An 11,579-nucleotide genomic window follows, 5' to 3' on the forward strand; every position below is an offset into this window, starting at 1 on the left:
AAACCATGAGGTGGCGGTGACGAGATTATAATGGGTGGTGATGGATTGGTGTGGTGGGTTGATGAATACGGTTGAAGGTGGTTGATCGTGTAGGAAGCTAGATGGTGGTGATGGAGAGGTTCACGATGGGTTGTGATGATGGCGATTTATGGTTGTGCCGGGTTGTTCATGGTGGTTGTGCAGGGTGGTGATAGGGTGGTCGTGGGAGGTGAAGGTGGTGGCTCCCGCAGTGCTATACCGTGGTTTATTGCTAAACAGTTAACGTATAAAAGTGTTCCTAAAAATCCCAAATTTTTATATTAAATATATTTAATTATTTCACTCATTAACTGTTTGAAACCTGATCAAAAAGGTTCGGTAATTATTTATTTTATGTACCAAATAACACGTACAGAGTACTAAAATTTAAACTAAAAAGATAAAAATATTTTTGACAAATCTAAAATCTTCGTAATCAATTTATAGTCCAACTTTTATTTTAATCCTTCATGAACACGTATAATATCTATATTAAAACTAACAAAACTTCAACCGAGTGTTACCGATGTTTGCCAATTAAGCTCGAAATCATTCATTTTGTATTTACTCTCTCTCTCTCTATATATATATATATATATATATATATATATATATATATATATATATATATATATATATATATATATATATATATATATATATATATATATATAATCAATTTTAAATAACAAGTTTTATCACATAAATATATATTATATATTTTTAAACAAATAGATTTAATATTATTTTATATATTTCCAAGTAGTATTTATATACACATTTATATACACACACATATATATGTACTTATTTACAAATATTAGTTCGTGAATCGTCGTAAATAGTCACAGGTTAATTGATATAATTTAAACAGTTTAAAATTTTTGAGACTCAACATTACAGACTTTGATTATCGTCTCGAATCCATATAAAGATTAAGTTTAAATTTGGTCGGAAATTTTCGGGTCATGACAACTAAGGCTCGTGTAGTTCGGCCAATCTTCATTGTGGTGTTTGGTATTCGGTAATGGGTTAAGGGGTTAACCTTATTCGTTTATATATTGTTATATATATATATATATATATATATTGTTGTATTTTCGTGATGTAGCTAACCCTCCGGGTGTAGCTTCTTGGCGTTGTTCACATTGTCGTTGGTGAACTTACATTTGTTGATGTATCTTTAGCTCGTTGCCTAGTGATCGTACGGTATGCTTAGATTAGCTTGCCTTTATGCTTGGATGCTTCGGTATGCGGTATTTAATATTTTGTGGCGTGTCCATTTTATGCATATATATGTATGTAGTATATTTTCACTCACTAAGCGTTATCTTACCCTCTCGTTGTTTACATTTTTATAGATTTGCTTGGATGCGGTGGCTCGGGTAACCGTGGGAACTAGTGGACTCGCGTAGTTGCTTTAGAAGGCTTGCTTTTGGATTTGATTAGGATTGGGTAGCGTATCCCCAATCGCCATGCTCGGCTTTGTTTTGTGTTAAAAATCATGTGGTTGAAAACTTGAATTTTGTACGAAAGTCGTAAAACGGCCGATGTGGGCCCGGTCTCGTAAAACTTATTTTTATGAATGGAATGTGTTAGTTTTTAATATATGAATATGTTGTGAAAAGCATTTTGTCTAAATACGTCAGGAAGTGGTCAAACATTTTCACGTTTCAAGACTTTTTGGACAGACCAGATCGGCGCGCCGCGTGGGGTACTGGCGCGCCGCGCCAGTTGCTGAACAAACAAAATTTTTTTTTTTGTGATACTTTAAGCGGGTTCGAACGTGGTTTGGTTTGGGTTGTTACAAATATCCCGTATCATTTCGGGAAATCCTTCAGACATGATAAAAACAACATCGAAGTATTAAAGCATCCTGTACTTTGGATGGCGTTCGTTAGGCCCAATAGATCTATCTTTAGGATTCGCGTCAATTAGGCGTGCACTAATTCTCAAAATTAGTGATGTTCCCTAATTCTTAGGCTACCAAGCAAAAAGGGGCATATTCGGCTTCGATCATTCAACCATATAATGTAATTTCGATTACTTGTGTCTATTTCATAAAACATTTATAAAAATTGCGCATGTATTCTCAGCCCAAAAATATAAAGGGTAAAAAGGTAAATGAAACTCACATACTGTATTTTGTAGTAAAAATACATATGACGACAATGAACAATGCAAGGTTGGCCTTGGATTCACGAACCTATATCATTCGTATATATATTAAACATATAATCGTAATTGAACAAATTCATATTATATATCTTTTCATTATATTTTATATATATAGTTTGTGTACCTATTTAATTTGATTAGTATTTATATAGTCATATTAATATATATGTTTGATTAGTATTATATTTATGAAATTTTATTAGTTTGTTATGTGAATTATTAATACAATCCTAGTATATACCATAAGTATATATATAGTGTACAAAAGATTTATTTGTTAAAATAATAATTTAGATAATAATGATTTACTAATAATAATAATAATTTTATTAATAATGATAATACTAATAGCAAAAATGAAAATGATAAATGTTAATGATACTAATAATAATAACTCTAAAATAATATTAATACTAATAATATACTTATGTTAATAATAAGGGTTATAATATTTATAAAATGATAAATGATAATCATAATAATGATAATAATTCTTAAAATGATAAACTTAATGATAATAGTATTAACATTATTTATACTAATGCTACTTGATAGTATTATGAATAATCTTACTTAATAATAATACTACAGATGATGATAATATAACTATATTAAGGTTAATAATATTATTAATCATGTTATTGTTAATAATATTGATACTAATTTATAATACAATAATACCAATCAATAATAATAATACTAGTAATAATATTTGATAGTGATAATAATACTAGTAATAACAATAATGATAATAATAATTGTAATTATAATCATGATAGTAGTAATAAATAATAACTAGTACTTATAACAATAACAATAACAATAATATTAATAATAGTAATAATAACAACAATTAACAATAAAAATAATAATAATAATAATAATAAAAATAATAATAATAATTATAATAATAATTATAATAATAATAATAATAATAATAATAATAATAATAATAATAATAATAATAATAATAATAATAATAATAATAATAATAATAATAATAATAATATTAATAATAATAATAATAATAATAATAATAATAATAATAATACCAATAATAACAAAAAGAATTACCTTATAAGCCTAATTAAAAAGAATTTGTACCAAGCAAGGATTGAACTCGAGACCTCCCGGTTACCCCTTAACCCCTTACACCACTCGTCTGTATCAGTTTTTTTTTATCTCAACTCAAAATTTTATAACCCTCCATTTCTGTTTCCTTTTTCTTTCCTTCAACAGAGAAATCGATCGGCCAGAATAAAATGCAATAATTATAGCTCGGATACAGAATTGGTTTTAGGAAGTGAGATTGAAATGAAAATAACTGGTTATGACCATTTAGAATTAACAGATAGCAAAGAAAAAAAATATAAAGAAAGGAACCTGCTGTGTTGACGTGAAGAACATGTAAAACCCAAACCTCAATTTTGATTTTGGAAACGTTTTAGACTACGAGTTCAACATGAAATATGTTTCAAATCCACAATAGATTCTTTCTGACTCGTTAATTGACCAAGAAACATTAAAACAGTTTCAAATTTTTTAATGAACACACCCTTTGACCTTTTAAGATTTAATCTTTGACCTCCAAATTCGAACAAGATAAAAAGAATTAAAGTTTGAAGTTTTGCAGGTAGTTTAACAAATTAATTTCCTACAACACTGCATTTCTATTTTTTGACAATTCATTCGAATTCGATCAAAGACTTAAACTATCCAAGAACAGAGATGTTGCAGGTTTTCTTTAAAAATTTTCAGTTTTAAATTTCGAATTTGAGGTAATGGGTTGTGGTAATTGATGATGGAATTGACAAGTACAATGATTTTTTTTTATATAACTACTTTGAACAATCGACTGGTTATAGACAAGTGGTGTTCGACAGCATTCAATCACTAACAAAAATAAAATAGAAAAAAATAAAAAGTGATATTGACCCTCAACTGAATTTGGACTGTATTAAGGTTTTGATTTCGATTGGTAACAAAAGGGGACAGAAAAAAAATACAGAGAAATGAAAAGAAGGAATTGATAGCAATGGCTAACTGAATGAATTCCTTATTAGATTTTATATTTATATAATTAATATTAATAATTAATAATTATATTAATAATTAATAATAATAATAGTAATAATAATAATAAATAACAAAAATAAAATTGATAGGAATAATATTATTACCGATAATAATAACAATTTGTATTATTTTATAATGATAATATTGATAATTTATAATTATAATAATGATTTTTAATGATACTGATAATAATAATATCTAAAAAAATACTAATATTAACCATAATACTAAAATTATAACTTTACTACTAGTTATAATAATAACGATTTTAATAATGATAACAATAATATTGGTAATAATTATATCGAATTAGATGTATCCAATTTCATATCTTTATATTATATATAGTAATAGTATTAATATTGATATTAATTTTTATTTTGATTTTTAATAAAAGTTATGATAATATTAATTTAGCAATTATAATTTACTTTGTAATTAGGTTTAATATGTTGATATTATAAACTATATAATATTTATTAATTATCTAATATATAATAACACATATTAATTATTTAATTTTTTATATTATATATATATATATATATATATATATATATATATATATATATATATATATATATATATATATATATATATATATATATATATATATATATATATATATATATATATATATATATATATACATATATTATTAATCATGTATAGAAATCATATATATTTATATATAGATTTACTTAATAACAACATTATTATCTTGTATATTATTTTACACACTTAATTCTAATATTTCAGTTATATTTTATTATTTCCAATTATTATATATGCTTTTGTTATATTATATTATATGTACACATTTATTTACATACAATTGTTCGTGAATCGTCGGGCACAGTCTAAAGGTAAAATGTATACATGAACACAGTTACAAAGTTTTTTTGAGACTTCATCATTACAGACTCTGCTTATCGTATCGATATCCTATGAAGATTTAGTTTAAATTTGGTCAGAAATTTCTGGGTCATCACAGTACCTACCCGTTAAAGAAATTTCATCCCGAAATTTGATTGGATGGTCATGGCTGACAATAAGTATGTTTTCTTGACGCATACGAGCTAAAAATTAGAGTTTTATCATCAGTGAGTAATATGGGTAAAATAATTTGATTATTCGAAGAGTACGAATGAAGCTATCACAAAAGAGTGAAATGAATAAATGCACATTCATCTTGTCTAGTGACGTAGTCACGGTTGATTTTCGAAAATCAAGGAATTTAAAGAAAATTTTCGAAATCCGAAAGATTTGATTCTTCGGCGAATAAGGAAATTAAGATCTCTATAATTAAATACGGTGATCTGCCTCGATTACTCTGTCTGATATTCCTTTTATAAATTAAACTTTTTTCGTTCCATTATTTTCACCAATCCTATACTTTCTTTCTTAGTTCATACATTTAAAAGATTGTGAAAATGCTTAATCCAGTTCTAATCCTTGATATTTTCCTAACTATCATTTCTGTCATCCTCCTTTTCAATCTTCTACTAGAAAAATCTGTTTACTTCTACTATTACCTTGGGTGATATTATTCTTAATTATACCGTGTCTTTATATTACTATTCACATTAATATCCATGGTTTATAAACTTCGTGTTATTGTCGGGCTCTATACTTTCCCTTATAATTCAGAGCTCTTTGCCTTTTTATTCTCTTCTCGTCTCTAAGTCAAGCGAATAATGGTTCAAAATTTATAGATATAAAATTTTGAATGAACATAGTTAATGTTCTAAGAAGGAAATTGTAATGGCACGATCTTGATTTATCAAAATACTTGAATCACTGAGAATAGAACTATCAAGAATACACTTTATTGATATGTTCAGAAGTTAAGCAGAATGAAAGAATTATGTAACATGGCACATGATGATGTTATGATCTGTGAATCATCAAGTTCCATTAGAAACTCAGCATGACTTACTGTAATATAATCACGTTGATTAAGTGTCATTATATTATACTAACTCATGCTTCAGTTCCCAACATTACTTCAATAACATTCATATTTTAAGCTCGAAAGTTTACAGAATATAGAAACTAACAGTTTCTATATGATGTAACACTAATAGCACGAAGAGATTAATGATTTCAGATAAGAATAGTTATAAAAATATCTTTAGAAATATGGAGGATATTTATAATGAAAGATACGATGATATCTTGGAATTTCTAATATCGAAAGATGGTGAAGAAAATTTGTCCGCAAGAGTTTGGAGTCAAAAGCAAGGTATTCACTAAAGATTTCATCAAAAATAGAATCATCATGATTCTTAATGTACGAGTTTAGTCCTTGTGTTTTGTTCAGAGACTCCTTCGTAGTTTGCTCAATCAGTTTTTTTTTCAAACTTTTTCTGAGCTTTGCTAACATACAATTCTTTATCATCAACTTTTGGCTGTTGAGGTCGTTTACAGTTTTTTTGTTGCTTCATTCAACTTTTCAAAATTTAGAGTATTAATTCGCAGACTGGGTACTTTTCAGAATTTCAGAATGGATGATCATAATTCTAAGAGATAAATGTTATATGTATACCTATAACTGTTGATGTAGACATGCTGCGAGATTTTAAAATACTGATTGCTGATATCCGGTAATTGGTATGGCAGTTCTCGTTATTAAATGCGAATAAGTACATGATAGAGTTTAACGAACAAATATAATGGTTCTTCGGAGAGACTTAGGCCAATGAGTAATGAAGTTGCTGGTAAGTTTACTGCTAATGTGGTGGAACATAAACGGTTCCCTGATGACGATGTTGAAAGGCAAACTTATATATCGAGGTTATAATAAGGCTAATTCGAATGAGAAGTCGAAGTTGATTTGCTGGAGCTGTGACAAAATTGGCTAATTTGAAAAAGATTTGCAATGTTATTTTCGGTAATAACAATGCCAAATAAGCTAGCACGGATACATGTTAAACGTTTACGCAGGTTCCAAGTGTTTTCAGGTACATAACTATCTGCATCAATCTTTTCTTCCGTAGATGAAGTGCGGTTGGTTCATCCTCTCGATTGAGGTGTTTTCAAGTATCATGAAAGGTTTGAACGCAGATTGGAATCGTCAAGATACAAATGAGGTTTAAGATGAAATCAAGTGGCAAACTTGAAGAATTGTTTAGTTTCATATGTTATAATCAATATTTTAATTCATTTTAATTATCCAATGTTGATAGTCCACAGTTATCAGTGTACAAATAATAATTCATATATAGTTTAGTATATAATATTCGAATTAATTAATACGTATCGTGACCCGTGTACATGTCTCAGACTCGATCACAACTCAAATTATATATATTATTGTAGAATCAACCTCAACCCTGTATAGCTAATGAAATGTCCCGTTCTTATTGATTAAAAACGTTCCATATTAATTGATTTCATTGCGAGGTTTTGACCTCTATATGAGACATTTTTCAAAGACTGCATTCATTTTAAAACAAACCATAACCTTTATTTCATCAATAAAGGTTTAAAAAGCTTTACGTAGATTATCAAATAATGATAATCTAAAATATCCTGTTTACACACGACCATTACATAATGGTTTACAATACAAATATGTTACAACAAAATAAGTTTCTTGAATGCAGTTTTTACACAATATCATACAAGCATGGACTCCAAATCTCGTCCTTATTTAAGTATGCGACAGCGGAAGCTCTTAATAATCACCTGAGAATAAACATGCTTAAAACGTCAACAAAAATGTTGGTGAGTTATAGGTTTAACCTATATATATCAAATCATAATAATAGACCACAAGATTTCATATTTCAATACACATCCCATACATAGAGATAAAAATCATTCATATGGTGAACACCTGGTAACCGACATTAACAAGATGCATATATAAGAATATCCCCATCATTCCGGGACACCCTTCGGATATGATATAAATTTCGAAGTACTAAAGCATCCGGTACTTTGGATGGGGCTTGTTGGGCCCGATAGATCTATCTTTAGGATTCGCGTCAATTAGGGTGTCTGTTCCCTAATTCTTAGATTACCAGACTTAATAAAAAGGGGCATATTCGATTTTGATAATTCAACCATAGAATGTAGTTTCTCGTACTTGTGTCTATTTTGTAAATCATTTATAAAACCTGCATGTATTCTCATCCCAAAAATATTAGATTTTAAAAGTGGGACTATAACTCACTTTCACAGATTTTTACTTCGTCGGGAAGTAAGACTTGGCCACTGGTTGATTCACGAACCTATAACAATATATACATATATATCAAAGTATGTTCAAAATATATTTACAACACTTTTAATATATTTTGATGTTTTAAGTTTATTAAGTCAGCTGTCCTCGTTAGTAACCTACAACTAGTTGTCCACAGTTGGATGTACAGAAATAAATCAATAAATATTATCTTGAATCAATCCACGACCCAGTGTATACGTATCTCAGTATTGATCACAACTCAAACTATATATATTTTGGAATCAACTTCAACCCTGTATAGCTAACTCCAACATTTACATATAGAGTGTCTATGGTTGTTCCGAAATATATATAGATGTGTCGACATGATAGGTCGAAACATTGTATACGTGTCTATGGTATCTCAAGATTACATAATATACAATACAAGTTGATTAAGTTATGGTTGGAATAGATTTGTTACCAATTTCCACGTAGCTAAAATGAGAAAAATTATCCAATCTTGTTTTACCCATAACTTCTTCATTTTAAATCCGTTTTGAGTGAATCAAATTGCTATGGTTTCATATTGAACTCTATTTTATGAATCTAAATAGAAAATGTATAGGTTTATAGTCCGAAAAATAAGTTACAAGTCGTTTTTGTAAAGGTAGTCATTTCAGTCGAAAGAACGACGTCTAGATGACCATTTTAGAAAACATACTTCCACTTTGAGTTTAACCATAATTTTTGGATATAGTTTCATGTTCATAATAAAAATCATTTTCTCAGAATAACAACTTTTAAATCAAAGTTTATCATAGTTTTTAATTAACTAACCCAAAACAGCCCGCGGTGTTACTACGACGGCGTAAATCCGATTTTACGGTGCTTTTCGTGTTTCCAGGTTTTAAATCATTAAGTTAGCATATCATATAGATATAGAACATGTGTTTAGTTGATTTTAAAAGTCAAGTTAGAAGGATTAACTTTTATTTGCGAACAAGTTTAGAATTAACTAAACTATGTTCTAGTGATTACAAGTTTAAATCTTCGAATAAGATAGCTTTATATGTATGAATCGAATGATGTTATGAACATCATTACTACCTTAAGTTCCTTGGATAAACCTACTGGAAAAGAGAAAAATGGATTTAGCTTCAACGGATCTTTGGATGGCTCGAAGTTCTTGAAGCAGAATCATGACACGAAAACAAGTTCAAGTAAGATCATCACTTGAAATAAGATTGTTATAGTTATTGAAATTGAACCAAAGTTTGAATATGATTATTACCTTATATTAGAATGATAACCTACTGTAAGAAACAAAGATTTCTTGAGGTTGGATGATCACCTTACAAGATTGGAAGTGAGCTAGCAAACTTGAAAGTATTCTTGATTTTATGAAACTAGAACTTTTGGAATTTATGAAGAACACTTAGAACTTGAAGATAGAACTTGAGAGAGATCAATTAGATGAAGAAAATTGAAGAATGAAAGTGTTTGTAGGTGTTTTTGGTCGTTGGTGTATGGATTAGATATAAAGGATATGTAATTTTGTTTTCATGTAAATAAGTCATGAATGATTACTCATATTTTTGTAATTTTATGAGATATTTCATGCTAGTTGCCAAATGATGGTTCCCACATGTGTTAGGTGACTCACATGGGCTGCTAAGAGCTGATCATTGGAGTGTATATACCAATAGTACATACATCTAAAAGCTGTGTATTGTACGAGTACGAATACGGGTGCATACGAGTAGAATTGTTGATGAAACTGAACGAGGATGTAATTGTAAGAATTTTTGTTAAGTAGAAGTATTTTGATAAGTGTATTGAAGTCTTTCAAAAGTGTATAAATACATATTAAAACACTACATGTATATACATTTTAACTGAGTCGTTAAGTCATCGTTAGTCGTTACATGTAAGTGTTGTTTTGAAACCTTTAGGTTAACGATCTTGTTAAATGTTGTTAACCCAATGTTTATAATATCAAATGAGATTTTAAATTATTATATTATCATGATATTATCATGTATGAATATCTCTTAATATGATATATATATACATTAAATGTCTTTACAACGATAATCGTTACATATATGTCTCGTTTAAAAATCATTAAGTTAGTAGTCTTATTTTTATATATGTAGTTCATTGTTAATATACTTAATGATATGTTTACTTATCATAGTATCATGTTAACTATATATATATCCATATATATGTCATCATATAGTTTTTACAAGTTTTAACGTTCGTGAATCACTGGTCAACTAGGGTGGTCAATTGTCTATATGAAACATATTTCAATTAATCAAGTCTTAACAAGTTTGATTGCTTAACATGTTGGAAAAATTTAATCATGTAAATATCAATCTCAATTAATATATATAAACATGGAAAAGTTCGGGTCACTACAGTACCTACCCGTTAAATAAATTTCGTCCCGAAATTTTAAGCTGTTGAAGGTGTTGACGAATCTTCTGGAAATAGATGCGGGTATTTCTTCTTCATCTGATCTTCACGCTCCCAGGTGAACTCGGGTCCTCTACGAGCATTCCATCGAACCTTAACAATTGGTATCTTGTTTTGCTTAAGTCTTTTAACCTCACGATCCATTATTTCGACGGGTTCTTCGATGAATTGAAGTTTTTCGTTGATTTGGATTTCATCTAACGGAATAGTGAGATCTTCTTTAGCAAAACATTTTTTCAAATTCGAGACGTGGAAAGTCTTATGTACAGCCGCGAGTTGTTGAGGTAACTCTAGTCGGTAAGCTACTGGTCCGACACGATCAATAATCTTGAATGGTCCAATATACCTTGGATTTAATTTCCCTCGTTTACCAAATCGAACAACGCCTTTCCAAGGTGCAACTTTAAGCATGACCATCTCTCCAATTTCAAATTCTATATCTTTTCTTTTAATGTCAGCGTAGCTCTTTTGTCGACTTTGGGCGGTTTTCAACCGTTGTTGAATTTGGATGATCTTCTCGGTAGTTTCTTGTATAATCTCCGGACCCGTAATCTGTCTATCCCCCACTTCATTCCAACAAATCGGAGACCTGCACTTTCTACCATAAAGTGCTTCAAACGGCGCCATCTCAATGCTTGAATGGTAGATGTTG

Source organism: Rutidosis leptorrhynchoides, chromosome 1 (assembly GCF_046630445.1).
Source record: "Rutidosis leptorrhynchoides isolate AG116_Rl617_1_P2 chromosome 1, CSIRO_AGI_Rlap_v1, whole genome shotgun sequence".
NCBI lineage: Eukaryota > Viridiplantae > Streptophyta > Magnoliopsida > Asterales > Asteraceae > Rutidosis > Rutidosis leptorrhynchoides.